We start from the raw sequence: 13,573 nt of genomic DNA on the forward strand, positions 1-13,573 counted from the left end.
TGAACAGGGATCACATTATCGATGTGTGCAGCTGTCTAAATGGGAGCTGGGGCTAACAGAGCCAAGAGACTGGATTTCTGAGGAGAATGCCATGGGTCAGAGCACCGGCCCTGGGTTCAGATTCAGGTTCCAGCTCTTACTAGCTGTGTGTCCATGCCCGAGTTACTTCACCTCTCTGTGCCTTAGTTTCCTTATCTGTAAAATGGGTTGTGATGAAGACAAAGTTCATGAATGATTTGATAAAAAGAGAAAAAGTAGAAAGAACGGCTTGAAGCCATGGCTGGCACATAGAGAACACTATGAAATGTTAGCGATGATGATGACGGAGAACAGGGACCCAGTCTCATTAGCTCTGTTTGCCCAGCATCCTGCACAGTGCCTGGCACAGAACGGGCAGGGGTGGCAACACATTTATTCAATGAAATATCCCACTGCTTTCTGCTAAGGGTCTACTGCCTACTTTGATCAATTCTCTACTGCAAAAGGAAATATATTTTGCGTTTTCAAGTTTTAAAAACTTTTTATTGAAGTTCAAGATGATTCAGAAAAATACACAGCTTATAAGGATATAGCTCACTGGATTTTCACCCACTGAACACACCTGCATAACCAGTGTCCAGATCATGAAACAGAATATTCTAAAGCTCCCTCCACTGTCTCTGCACTGAGAAGCCTGCATGCCCTCTTCTGGCTACTACCCTTCCATAATCCTGACTTCCAACACCGTGGGAGAGCTTCGCCGATTCTTGAATGTCCTATACATGGATCATGCGGTGTGTACTCATTTTTGTCTGGCTCCTTTTGCTCAGCATAGTGTTATTGCGTGGAGCACTCGTTCTCACTGTTGCATAGTATTCTGTTATGTGACCGTAACACACTTGATGCGTCCACCCTTCTGTGGATGGGCATGGGTTGGTTTCCAAGTTTGGGGTTGCTGTGAACAGTGTTGCTAGGAGCGTTTGTGCACTTGTCCTTGGTGAACCTATGAATGCATTCCTGTTGGTGTGTCCCCGGAGTGGGAATGCCGGATCCAGGGAATGCGTGTGGTCAGCTTCAGGAGCTACCGTCAGGTTTATGAAGTGATCATGCCATGTGTTCCATTATCTATAAAGATGAAGAAGTAGCTCCCACTTTGGTAGGACAGTGGCCTGAGTCCCAGTAATATACTGGGGTTCCCGAGATGTTCATATCCTCCATGCCCTTTACGTCTGAGAGCTCACGTGTTCCAGGAAGCCTGCTGCAGGTAGGTAGGTCCTGTAGACCAGGCACTGTGCTGGGTGTTTTCACTGCTACTGCTTCCCACAACAGTCCCATGAGGTGAGCTGGGTGTCACTGCCCTCTCTTATAGATGAGGTGACTGAGGCTCAGAGGGGTTGAGGGGCTTGCCTAAGATCACGCAGCAAGAAACTTTCAGAATCAGGCTATAAGACAGATATGCTTGAATCTACAGCTCATGCATTTGGGGATCTGATGGGGAATGGTTTTGGCTTCAGTGCTAACACTGAGTGGAAACGCAGACACCAATGTGGGGGCTGTTCCCCTTGAGCCTGTGCCGGTTGCTGGTTGATGGCTATGAGGAGAAGCTCTGTAAAAAGGAGCAGAAGGAAGGCAACTCAATGACCTTGAGAAGCCAAATTGTTTTCCTGCCCAGGGGCTGTTGGAAAAGGTCATAAATTTCCTGGAAGGCAAGGACGACCATGTAATTTACTGTCTAAACCAGGACTCTTTCAAGAGTGAAAGGGTCACTGGATGGGACACTGGGGAAGCAGGCATCCTTTGGCACTGTCCCAGGTCAACTGGGAGGCTGACTGAGCATTGCTCCCCTGGTCAGTGGGGTCTACAGGTGCTTTTTAACTCTTTCTGAACACTGTCTGTTTGGAGTTTGCCCTGACACGATGTACACTAGTTCTAGTCTCCTGTTTATTTTAAAACAGGGTCTGGCTTTCTTCTTCCCCTCTGCACACCATTTCCTGCTCAGAAGAGACTCTGACAAGGTGAGCTTCCTTTGACAGATCCAGTTATCATCAAGACGCATATGTAACAGACTAGAAGCTCCTAGAAGGCTAGGGCTGTGCTTTAGTCCCTGTAGTATTTGTGGCCCCTAGCTGGGTGACAGACACAGAGTTAGCACCCAGGGAATTGGATTAACTCTATGTATCATTTATCCATGTGCTCATTCATTCACGGTTCATAGAACAAGAGCTTAGTTTAGATTGCTTTCCTCTTTTTTTTTTTTTTTTTGATCTGACTCCTATTCCACTGGTCCAGAAAGAGAAGTCAGTTTTGTGTGCGGGCGTGCATACACACCAAGGACAAAAACTAAATAAGTAACAAGCGATGTTGTGTCATGGGAATCGAAGTCAGGATCTAGGTTTGAATATCAGCATCTGCTAAGTAGCTGAACTTCCTTAGGTCAGGGATTTGGTATTTCTGAGCCTGGAATTTTTGTCATGTGTAAAACGAAAATGTCAGCAGTACCTGTGGCATAGCAATGAAGTGAGTCTGCTGTAGGGTCTACGAAAAGTACAAAGTGCTGTGTAGTTACCAGTGGTGGTGGCTCAAGGATTATCTGAGAAGCACTGGTGCAAGGCGCTGCGTGGGGGAGCGGTGCTCTGTGAGCCACATTCGCTCTGCCTCCAGGCCTCCTTGGCCTCAAGTGAGGCGGACCTGGTGCGTATGTGGCCAGTCCATGTGACTGGGAACTTTCATTAATAAATAAGGAAGGGATCAGCAAATTCTTCAGGCCCTTGGGAATTGATGTGGGTGTCAGAGATAAGGATCCAAGGATAATTAATTTCTCATTGAGCGCACAGCTGCATTCTCACTAGAACAACAGCGAGAAGCATGTGAAGTGCTTCTGTGTGTCTAGCTAGTGGTAGCTTTGGTAGCATATAGCTTTTGGTACAGATCCTGGGTTAAACTTCTAGAATCCAACTTTAAATCCCACCACTTCTGGAACTGTATCCTCCCTGACACTACGTTTCCTCAACTATCAAATGGGGACATTAATAATAGTTACCTCCAAAGGAGGACAAAATTAATACTTGCACTTAAAATTGTGCCTGGAACATGGCATGCACTTTGTAAATCTTTATAATTGCTGTTTGCCAAATAAGTTTCTTTCCATCAGAATACTAAGGACTATGTGGTACTGATGTAATAGACAGAGGAGGCAAGATCGTTTTGAGGTGGGAGAAGCCAAGGAATGGTTCATAGAGAAGAAGATTTCCAAGGTATTTTCTGGAGTTCTACCTCTGAGCAAGAAGGTTTATTTCCATGATTATTCCGGTCTTCAGGCTTGGAAAAGAAGATTTAGTATGGAAGAAATGCCGTCCCTTAAAAAATATAAATTGAACATGTCCTGGAATTTCGATGCTGAATAAGATACAGTCCTGGCCCTTATGCATTTCCAAACTAGTTCATCCATCCTTGTGTCAGGGACAGGAGGCATTCAGATGAGTCCTCAAAGTACTAACAGCATTGTCAAAGAAAGATCTAGAAGTAAAGAGTACTATTCCATGACATCAATGCTATGAGAGGGAGGTGTTCAAAGTGGAGAAACTTAGCTGCCATTGAAGAGTGTTTGGGAATGTGAGGAAGTTGTGAAATCTCCTTCCAGGCTTGTGTTATTAGAGGAGTGATTTTATACGTTGGAATGGTAAATACATGGTGTTTCCTGCAACAGGAAGATGGACAGATCGTTCCTATGGTTCCTTCAGTCCATTCGTGGTGTCCACCTAGTGTGTGTCTTAAAGAGGCCAAGAGCACAGTGAAAACATTCTGAACTTTTCCTGGACAGTGTTGACGAGATCTAAAAAGATGTATTCCCCACATTGCCCAGGGATTGTTGGAATTCCTGCTTCTCGTGCTTGATCTCTAAAGTTAGGGCTCATCTGAAAAATCCCTGACTCAAAGCCAGTATGCAAAAGGATGTCTTCCCTGTGCCTGTATCCACAGCTCTTTCTCCCTATCCCAGTTTTCCAGTGAGGAAGTGATGAAATACCCAAGTTGTTCAGACTTTGATAAATTACAAGAATGAATCTTTTGGGTTTTCAGAGGATGCAAATGTAATTCTAACAGTGAAATGATGCTTTGGAATAATAAACATAGGAAAAGATGTTCAACTTGGAATTGGGGGAATACTATACATTGAAACCACAAGGAGACAATTTTACACTCATCAGATTGGCCCCCAAAATGATACTCCACACATTGGTTGTAGAGCCCCAAATAACTCCTATTCACTAATGGTGGGAGTTTAATTGGCTGCACTCTTTGGAGAGTAATTTGGTACTATCTAGTAAAATTGAAGATGACTTACCCTATGACCCAGCAGTTTCATTCCTAGGTAAATCTAACACCTATGAAAAGGAGCTGTGTTCAGGAATATTCGTTATAGCATGGCTTTTAAGAGTTAGAAAGCCACCCCAATTTCTGTTACCCAGAAGACCGGCTAAATAATTTGATATGTGCATACAATGGAATACTATGGATTACAGAGAAAAAAAAATCGATAGACTTTCTGTTGAGGTAAAATAATATTAAGTGGAAATAATGTTGAGTAGAAAAGCAAACTGTAGAAGGATGTCGTTAATATTGAATTTAAAATCCTACCAAATAACATTCTTTTATTTACAAATATTTACATATACAAGTAAAGTGTGAAAACATGTTTGGAATAACCAGTAAATTCAGAACAGTGTATCCCTCTAGGGAAGGCAGGCAGGAAGACCAGGGAGGGGTACAAAGAGACTCTGTTTAGACTTGTAAGATTTCATTTATTATACTGAGTAATAGCTACACAAATGTTTGTTTTATTACTCTCTATATATTTAGATAGCTAAAATACTATTTCATTTGAAAAAAGGTAGTTTTTACAAATGGGCACAAACCCCTAATGTGTCTCCTCCACCCATTGGCAAGTAGGCATGCTGAAAACCGAATAGGAAGGCACTTCCTCTTTGCACCAGGTTCTTCTGGGAAATTTTAGGTAGATACGATCATCTTCAAATGAGCTGTTCTCTAGACATCTACAGTGGGCCCTGTGGTAATCCCTGTTTTTGAGCAAAAAATCCTGACCTATTTTCCTCTGATATGTGGCTTTGTTGGGATCATATTTTGACATATTAGAAAAATGCAAAATAGGGTCATACTAATAGAAACCAAACACCAACTCTCTGGCTCATTTTCCATATCGCAGATTGCTGGAGCCTTCTCTCCTCCCACCCCTTCCTTGGGAGTTCCTGGGATTTCTTGCAAGTGCTGGCAAGTGGCCACAACCATCATCCTGACATCCTTTTGATAAGGACATGGGACCCACAATCTCAAGTACTTCTCATTGCCCCAGGGTGAAAAACTCTCCCTCTCTCCCCATAACTGCCTGGTTTCGATGAAGTTTGCCATCCTTCTGACTTTCGTTAACACAGCCACTTCTCTGTTCCTCTTGCAAACATCCTGCCCCAAAGTGGGAAAGTGTGCACGCCAGGAATTCCTTCACTTTCTTATACTGGACAATGAAGCCATGCTGGCTTCTTCTTTGGGTGCTTATTGAAATCCAGTTGATTTCAGCCTTACTCTTTGTTACAGCTCCCTCTCCCTTGGAATCTGGTCCAGACCCAATCCAAGTCACACAAACTGTGTTGGCCTTGAGTGCCCCATCCTTTATTATGCAGCCTCTGTCCTTGACCAAGCTCATGAGCCTCAGTGGTCAGTTCTGCAACAGTGAGCCCCTCATCTGGCTGGTATGGTGCTTGCACTGGGGCGTAAACCTGGGGGTGGCTTTCCTCTGCACCTCCTGTTGATTTATACATCATAATAATTCACTTTAATTAAAAGGAAGAAAATCACACAAAATTGGGACTCTTTGGAGCAAATCCTGGGTGGATGGTTGCTCTGAGGACGTACATTGCAATCCTATGTCAGTCAGGCTCTGGGCAGGAAACAGTTGGCACTCCCAAAAGGGTTTAATTGATAGGAATGTAAAGAAAGGACTATTTGCAGAGAGACAAGATCCTAGAGGAGATGTGAGACATGCAGGGATGAGCAACAGCAGGAAGACGTTAACACGCCTGCACCTGAAGGGGCAAGGGGGAGAAATGTTTTATCAGAGCCTTGTGGCAGCTGAAGCTGAGAAGTGAGGGCCTCTTTGCTGGAGCTCTGGCTCTCGAAGAACATCACCACTGTCAGACCCACAGCTAAGCAGAGACGGAATGGGGGAATAAACACCTGAGGTCTCTCTCCTTCTACCCTCTGGTCTCCAGAAAAGCTCCAACAAGTTTTCTGAAAGCTCCCTCCGGAAACTGGATAAAACCATGTTATGTAGTGACCTCAAACTGCAATGGAGTCTAGGGGGAAGCAGAACACTTTTTAATTAGGCATGTTGCTGCCTTACACAAAAGCAGGGACCTGTTAGTATGGGAGAAGGCGAGAACAGACATTAGGGGGCCAGTGCACACTGAACGCTGCATCGGTCACACCTTTGCTTCTCCAGCAGGATGATTCTAAAAGCATCCCATGCAAAAGAAAACAAAACCAAACAAACCAATAAACCTTTGTGGGTTTTTTTAGCTTTCATTTTTTTTAATAATAATTTTTTATTGTATTATGTTAGTCACCATACAGTACATCCCTAGTTTTTGATGTAAAGTTTGATGATTCATTACTTGCGTATAACACCCAGCGCTCCATGCAATACGTGCCCTCCTTACTACCCATCACCAGCCTATCCCATCCCCTACCCCCCTCCCCTCTGAAGCCCTCAGTTTGTTTCCCAGAGTCCGCAGTCTCTCATGGTTCATTCCCCCTTCTGTTTACCTCCCCTTTCTTTATCCCTTTATTCTCCTTCCTACTTCTTAAGTTCCATGAATGAGTGAAACCATATGATAGTTGTCTTTCTCTGCTTGACTTATTTCGCTTAGCATTATCTCCTCCAGTCCCGTCCATGTTGCAGCAAATGTTGAGAAATCATTCTTTTTGATGGCTGGGTAATATTCCATTGTATATATGGACCACAACTTCTTAATCCAGTCATCTGTTGAAGGAGCCATTGTAATCAATAGAAAATACAAATTCTTTTTTTTTTTTTTAAAGATTTTATTTATTTATTTGACAGAGATAGAGACAGCCAGCGAGAGAGGGAACACAAGCAGGAGGAGTGGGAGAGGAAGAAGCAGGCTCATAGCAGAGGAGCCTGATGTGGGGCTCGATCCCATAACGCCGGGATCACGCCCTGAGCCGAAGGCAGACGCTTAACTGCTGTGCCACCCAGGCGCCCCAGAAAATACAAATTCTAAGCAAGAAGCCCTTGGGCTCACAGACTCTATATAGAAGATGCTGTTGGTGTCCTGCCTGGATCCCTGGCTGCTGTGGGTGATCCAGCTAGCTAATGGCTTTCACCCATGTGGATTGTCCTGGGCTTCTTGAAGCTTCTTGTGCAGAAGTGCCTGGAGCTGCACCATGCTTGCCCTGCCCTTCCCCTGAATTCTGTGGCTAATGACTAACAGGGAGAAAGGTACAAAAGCCCCACTCCCTCGCCTGAAGGTAGGGTGCAATGTGGCAATGCAGTTCCCCTCCAGAGCTCCCCACAGGACTGAACTGAAGCCTAGAGCTCTCCAAATGCCACATCCTTGACAGATCATTCCTCTGCCCTCTTCTCTTTTCCTTATTCCCTTCCTGGTTTCTCCCAAGAGCATAGCCTCCATATATGACATCTATACAAATCTCTGTCTCAGACTCTGCTTCTAGGGAACTCAACGCAAGATGTCCAGGGTCAAGCAGGGTGCTCTCTATTTCCTTCTAAGGGGTTCCATCTAAAACCCTTCCCCTCAGTCCTGTTCATGGCCACTGGTGAGCTCTGACTTGGCCTGGGTGTTGTCGGGACAGCTCCGTGTTCCACTCTGGTGATGGCTGCAGGATAACTCCTTCCAAGTCCTGTCAGGTATATTTGGGGAGACAACCCTCAGTGCAAGACACTGAGCAAGGGGAGTCCAGGACTGCATCTTCTCAAGACAGATAGTCTTAGAAACATTGATTTGTACAAACTGTTTGAAGGGACGTGCGTGTGTGTGTGTGTGTGTGTGTGTGATTTTCCATCTTGTGGCAATGGCAGCTGGGTATTTATAGCTGGGTCTGCAGGGCCATTCTCACGTGGCTAAAGAAAATTAAAACCTCCTGTGGATTCTGTTTTGTTTTCCCGCTCTGCCTTTGCCATTGCAAACTCTCCAATCTTACCCTTGTTGTTGTAACTAGAGCCTCGCTGAGCGTCGCTACGATAGTGAGGTTATGTAAATTTACTATTTCAGGCAAAAGTGACTGTTCTTCGTCAGTCAGGCCACAGGGTCGGAGGGGGGAGCTTTTGGGGAGAACTTGTGGTGACACTAAGTGGCAGCCATACCCATTATCACCCTCTCTAGAAAGTCTCCCTGGATTAACCCCATGGAATGTGGATTCCTTAGACCACCTCATGATCCCTGTGCACATATGAGCTCCTTTGAAAGAAAATTATTTTCTTTCCCCCTTGTTTTTCTGTATTCTTAAGTCTTTTATGTCTGTGTTTTGCCTTCTCAGTTAGACTGAGAACACCCTGGGGGCCTGATCTGTTTGCCCAGGTTACCGGAGCTCTTGGCAGGGGGCGTGTGGGGAGGTGGAGGTCGGGGTGGGGGTGGCAGGAACTCAGCTGCTGCGTTCTTCAGGATGCCTTAAGAACTCATGGAGTTCTCTAGACAGCAAGGTTGGGGTGGTTTCCTGATCTTTACTGACAGGCCAGTATGCTTCCTGCCCCAGGACCCCTGTGGACCCTCTACCATTTCATTCTGGTGATCTGGAACCCACACATTCACACTTTGGATTCAAGCAGACCCTCTGCAGGTGGGGTGTGGGGTCAGGTGGCATGGCCCAAACCCACCAGAACCCATGAAGGCTCCTGAGGAGCCTGTGAAGGAAGGAACATAAGCTTACCTGCCATTATCCTAGGGAGCTAGGTCTTTTCACTGCCTGGTTGTCCCCAGGTCTGTCAGACCTTCCGCAGCCAGCCCACTACACAGACAGCTTTATGAATATCTGCTCTCCAAACTTGCCAAACAATACCTACCATTCTGAAGGCCTACTATGTGCCAGGCATGGGGCTCAGCACTTGCACACTTCGGCACATGCCTGTCTCATGGTAGATCTGCAAAGTGGCTGTTACCCCATTTTACAGAAGAGAAAACCAAGGTTCTGAGCGTGTAGGTGCCTTGCCTGAAGTCACATGACTAGTTAGAGGCACAGAGGGCATTCTGAATAATGTGTGCCTGACTCTAAGATCCACATTCTCTGTACTGCACCCCGATAAGTCACAACCACCTCCCACTGTGATAACCAAACAAGCAACTCCCTGACTTCCACCTGCTATAACACTTGAGCCCCAACAAACATTATTCAGTGTCCCCACCCCCCAGCCCACCTGTGCCAGCCTTCTAGTCGTAGGGTGGAAGGTGGCTTCTGACTTGGGAGTCGGTGGGCAGCTCCTGGAGTGGCTGCAGCTTGGACCCTGTGATCCTGTTTCTCCGCCCTGCGTCCTTCTCTCTGCTGCAAACACACCCACAGCCTCTCTCCCTGCCTCCCTTCTTCCCCCTTGCCTGTGAGTTCTAGAGGGTTTCCAAATCTCGGGTAGAGCCAGAAATTCATTAGTCTTTGTCCGGATTCCAAGAATCCCAAATATACAAGAATTGCTCATTGAGAAGTCCAGCATTCCTGGGGAAAGTGTGTGTCACCAAGAGAGAGCAAGGCTCCTCACATTGAGAAACAGGATCCTAGTCCAGTCCGGGAAAATAAGGTTGGATTTCAGAGCCAGGTTGAAGCGGATTGGCTGTGACGCCCCCCTCCCAGCTGCCCACCCTCTCGCAAACCACAACTGGGGGATTTGCCTTCCCAGTTCATCTGAGGGCACTAACCGCATGACATTTTCCTCCAGATATAGAAGGAACACAAGGCAGATTGGGGTGCATGGGTGTGTGTGTGTGTGCACGTGTGCACAGTTCTCACCTGCAGGTGTCCTTTGTTGCTCCTCTTGGCATGAACCATTTGCTTCAAGAAGAAGCATCTAGTGAGCTTGTTGAGGCTGGGAGTGGACGCCAGCATAGGGAATGGCAGGCAGTGAGCCTGCCGCTCTTCCAAGGAGGAAACATCTCCTCCCACTTTGGGGCAGCTCCACCTACCAGAGGATCTCAGGCCAACGCATAGGCAATCCGCTGAAGAACACGGAGAAGGAGCCCTCTCATGAGTACAAGTGCAAACTTACGGGCTAGAAACAGAGGACGAGAGCCAAGAGGCAGCATGTGAGCAGAGTGGACAGAGTGGCTGTGGAGTGGGTTGTAATTTTAAAAAGCTTTGGAAGGATATAAAGGCAAAAACCAAACAAAATAACTTTCCCTCCTTGATTATAAAAGAGATGCAGGTTCATTACAGAAAATGTGGAAAATATATAAAAAGCAGGAATTTTCTGCCCTTCCACCCATGCCTCCCAACTTCCCACCTGCTTACAAACCACACGTGGGGAGCTTGCTTTCCCGGTTGAGTTGACATTTGGTAATTCACATGCCAGTCTTTTCTCTCTGCGAACATTTCAAAGCAAAGTTGAGTCCATATTGTACGTGCAGATGTCAGAGAAGTTTATATTTCGATTTCATCCCCTTTCCTTAGTGTTACTAACTTTGTAAATGAAAGAAGTGTTGACCAAGGTGTGGAAAGGGGTCATTAGACATGATTTGATAGAGAGCAAGCTCAGAAGGAGGGAAAGGCCCTAAAACACTGGAGGGTGTCCACTGGGATGGAAGATCTTTTAAACAATGGACAGTGAGGGGGATCCAAAGTTCAACCTCTCAGCTTGTGAGCAGCCCAGAGCAAGTCTACCTTTGACTGTGGCTGATTCCCTGGCCACAGATAGAGCTCTAATGCCATTATTGGGGCTTGGTGTAGAGTGGGCACTGTCATGAGCATGTCACATACTATCAGTTTTTTGCAACTCTGAATTTTAGTTATGAATTGCTCCATTTTGCAGATTTGGAAACTAAGGCTTAGAATAGTTAAGATCTTTGAGGAGGGTCCATACCGCATAGCAGTAGCGCTGGAATTTGAACCTGTTCATCTTTCTTCTAACCGCCGTTCTGCACGGCTTCCCATTCTGTGAAATAGGTTGCCTGCCAGTTACAGTTTGCTGCTCAGACTTTCTGGAAGGACTCACCAAAGAACAAGGGGGTATCCTCTCAGCAGTTAGAGGGGATGCAGCTAATTGGAATTAATTGAGTTTCCCCTAGAGAAGAGCTCAAAACCTTGACCCCTGCTATCTGGAGTGTGTATCAAATGGTGATGCCAGTGTCACTTCCTCTTGCCTCATGGCTCTTCCTCCAGGAAGCCTTCCAGGTTGAATTCCACTTGACACTCTTTCTTTCCCTCCCTTCTCTCAGTACTAGCCTTCTTCAATTCATAGCTACTTAGTAGTTGATATTGTGACCAGACGTCTCCCTGTCTTTGAGATTCAGCATAAATTAGGTGACTCCAGTCTCCACAAGCAGAGTAAGCCCCACGTCTCTCCAAAGGAGCAGTGGTTCTTGAGGAGGGGTCCTCGGACCAGCAGAATCAGCATCACCTGGAACTTGTTAGGAATGCAAATCCTTGGGCCCACACCCCAGACCCACTAAAGCAAACCCTGGGGAGTGCAGCCCTGCTGTTAGTGTTGTATCAAGACTGGTCACACTCAAGTCTGGGAACCTCTGATCCAGAGATTCCAGAGTAAGAGGCTCATACATTTCTTGTTACCTCCCGCTCTGAGTTCCTATTTCCATCTAATGAGTTATGAGTATTAATTATTGCTGGTCACAAACAGAGGAGCCCAGAAGTGAAGAACATGGACTGTGGAGCTAAACCACTTACATCTGGGTTCAGTCTCTACTGATTGCTCATTGTGTGTCCCTGAGTGAGTGGCTTAAATTCCCCTGCCGGAGACTTCTTACCCCACAGGGCAGCTGGGAGCCTCCAGTGAGACCACACGCCGCTTACTGGCACACAGGAGATCTGAAGCACGTTTCCTAGGCCAACGGTGTTCACATCACAGCCACACAAATGATTTGAGATTGGATATTGGACAGCCTTGTGCTAGAAGCGGTTGATTGCTTGGCCAGAGGTCCTGTTGTTTGGCCTGGCTTCTCTCCTTCCTCTTGGTGCTCACTGCAGCTCACCCCTCTGTTCACGATGCTGGCTTTATTCCCCAGCCTCGCTCTGAACTTTTGCCCCTAACCTCACTTTGCAGATCTCTACTCTGACCCTCATGCTGGCTTCCTCCCTCATCAGAGGAGAGAGAGCAGCAAACCTTATTTCCCTACTGATGGGAACTGTGCTACGTCTCAGAAAGCTTCGTGGTCTAGTCAGTTTACGTGGATCTGTATGTGGATATGGGTATTTACGTAGATGCACATGTATATGACTCTGTACATCTCCCCGCGCCTTGGAGCGTTTCACTCCAGAGCGTGTATTCATGCTCTTTGTTCTTAACCCTCACACCCCACGGGGCGCCTGGGTGGCTCAGTCAGTTAAGCATCTGCCTTTGGCTCGGGTCTTGATCTTTAGGGTCCTGGGATCGAGCCCCGGGTTGGGCTCTCTGCTCAGTGGGGGGTCTGTTTCTCCCTCTCCCCACACCCCGCTCATACTTTCTTCTTGCTCTCTCTCTCTCAAATAAATAACTAAAATCTTTAAAAATAAATAAATAAACCTTCACACGCTAATAACTAGGGACTTCGTCTCAGGCAGGGTTTCTCAACCTTCATACTAGCCTGATAATTCTCTGTTGGGGGTGAGGGGCCATCCTGTGTGTCAGAAGATATTTAGCAGCATCACTGGCCTCTACACATTTGATACCAGTAGCATTGCCTCATCCTGACCACCGAAAAGGTCTCCCGACGTTGCCTCAAGTCCCTGGGAAATGTCCCTGCTGAGCGCCACTAGCCTAAGCTAAATTCTTCCTTGAAGAGTTTAGGTCTGTTATAGCCTTTTTTTTTTTTTTTTAGATTATTTATTTATTTATTTATTTATTTATTTATTTGAGAGAGAGAGCGGAGAGGGGCAGAGGGGAGAGAGAGGGGGGAAGCAGACTCCCCACTGAGCAGGGAGCCCAATGCAGGGCTTGATCCCAGGACCCTGGTGTCATAACTTGAGCGGAAATCAAGTCACAGGCTTAACTGACTGAGCCACCCAGGTGCCCCAGGTCTGTTATATCTTACTGTGTCCCTGAGTTCATCTCTGTAGCATATTTGAAGTTAGGAGACTGGGTTTATCCATTGAGAAGGAGATGCAGAGTCCCAGGAGCCTCTGGGTCACCCTGAGGAGAATCACCAGCACGCTGTGATAGCTTTCCTCAAAGGTCCCCCACTGACCCATCTGCATTCGAGCCAAGGACATCCTGCTCCCTTCTAATACCTTCTCTAATGCGCTTGACTCTCCCCATACAGCAGGAAACCTCACAGGAACCAGGGAATGGCCTTTGGGTTTTGGCTTATAAATACTCATGGTCTCATTTTTCTTACTGAGAAAAGATTTTTTTTTT

The 13,573-nt window shown here is 46.4% G+C and overlaps 1 protein-coding gene across 3 annotated transcripts in view; it reads left to right on the forward strand.

Annotated features, from left to right (window-relative positions):
- Positions 1-13,573, forward strand: part of DAAM2 (dishevelled associated activator of morphogenesis 2) — a 125,584-nt gene that overhangs the window by 9,936 nt on the left and 102,075 nt on the right. The gene's annotated exons all lie outside the window — the stretch shown is intronic.

This window comes from Ursus arctos, unplaced genomic scaffold (assembly GCF_023065955.2).
Source record: "Ursus arctos isolate Adak ecotype North America unplaced genomic scaffold, UrsArc2.0 scaffold_31, whole genome shotgun sequence".
NCBI classification, from domain to species: Eukaryota; Metazoa; Chordata; class Mammalia; order Carnivora; family Ursidae; genus Ursus; species Ursus arctos.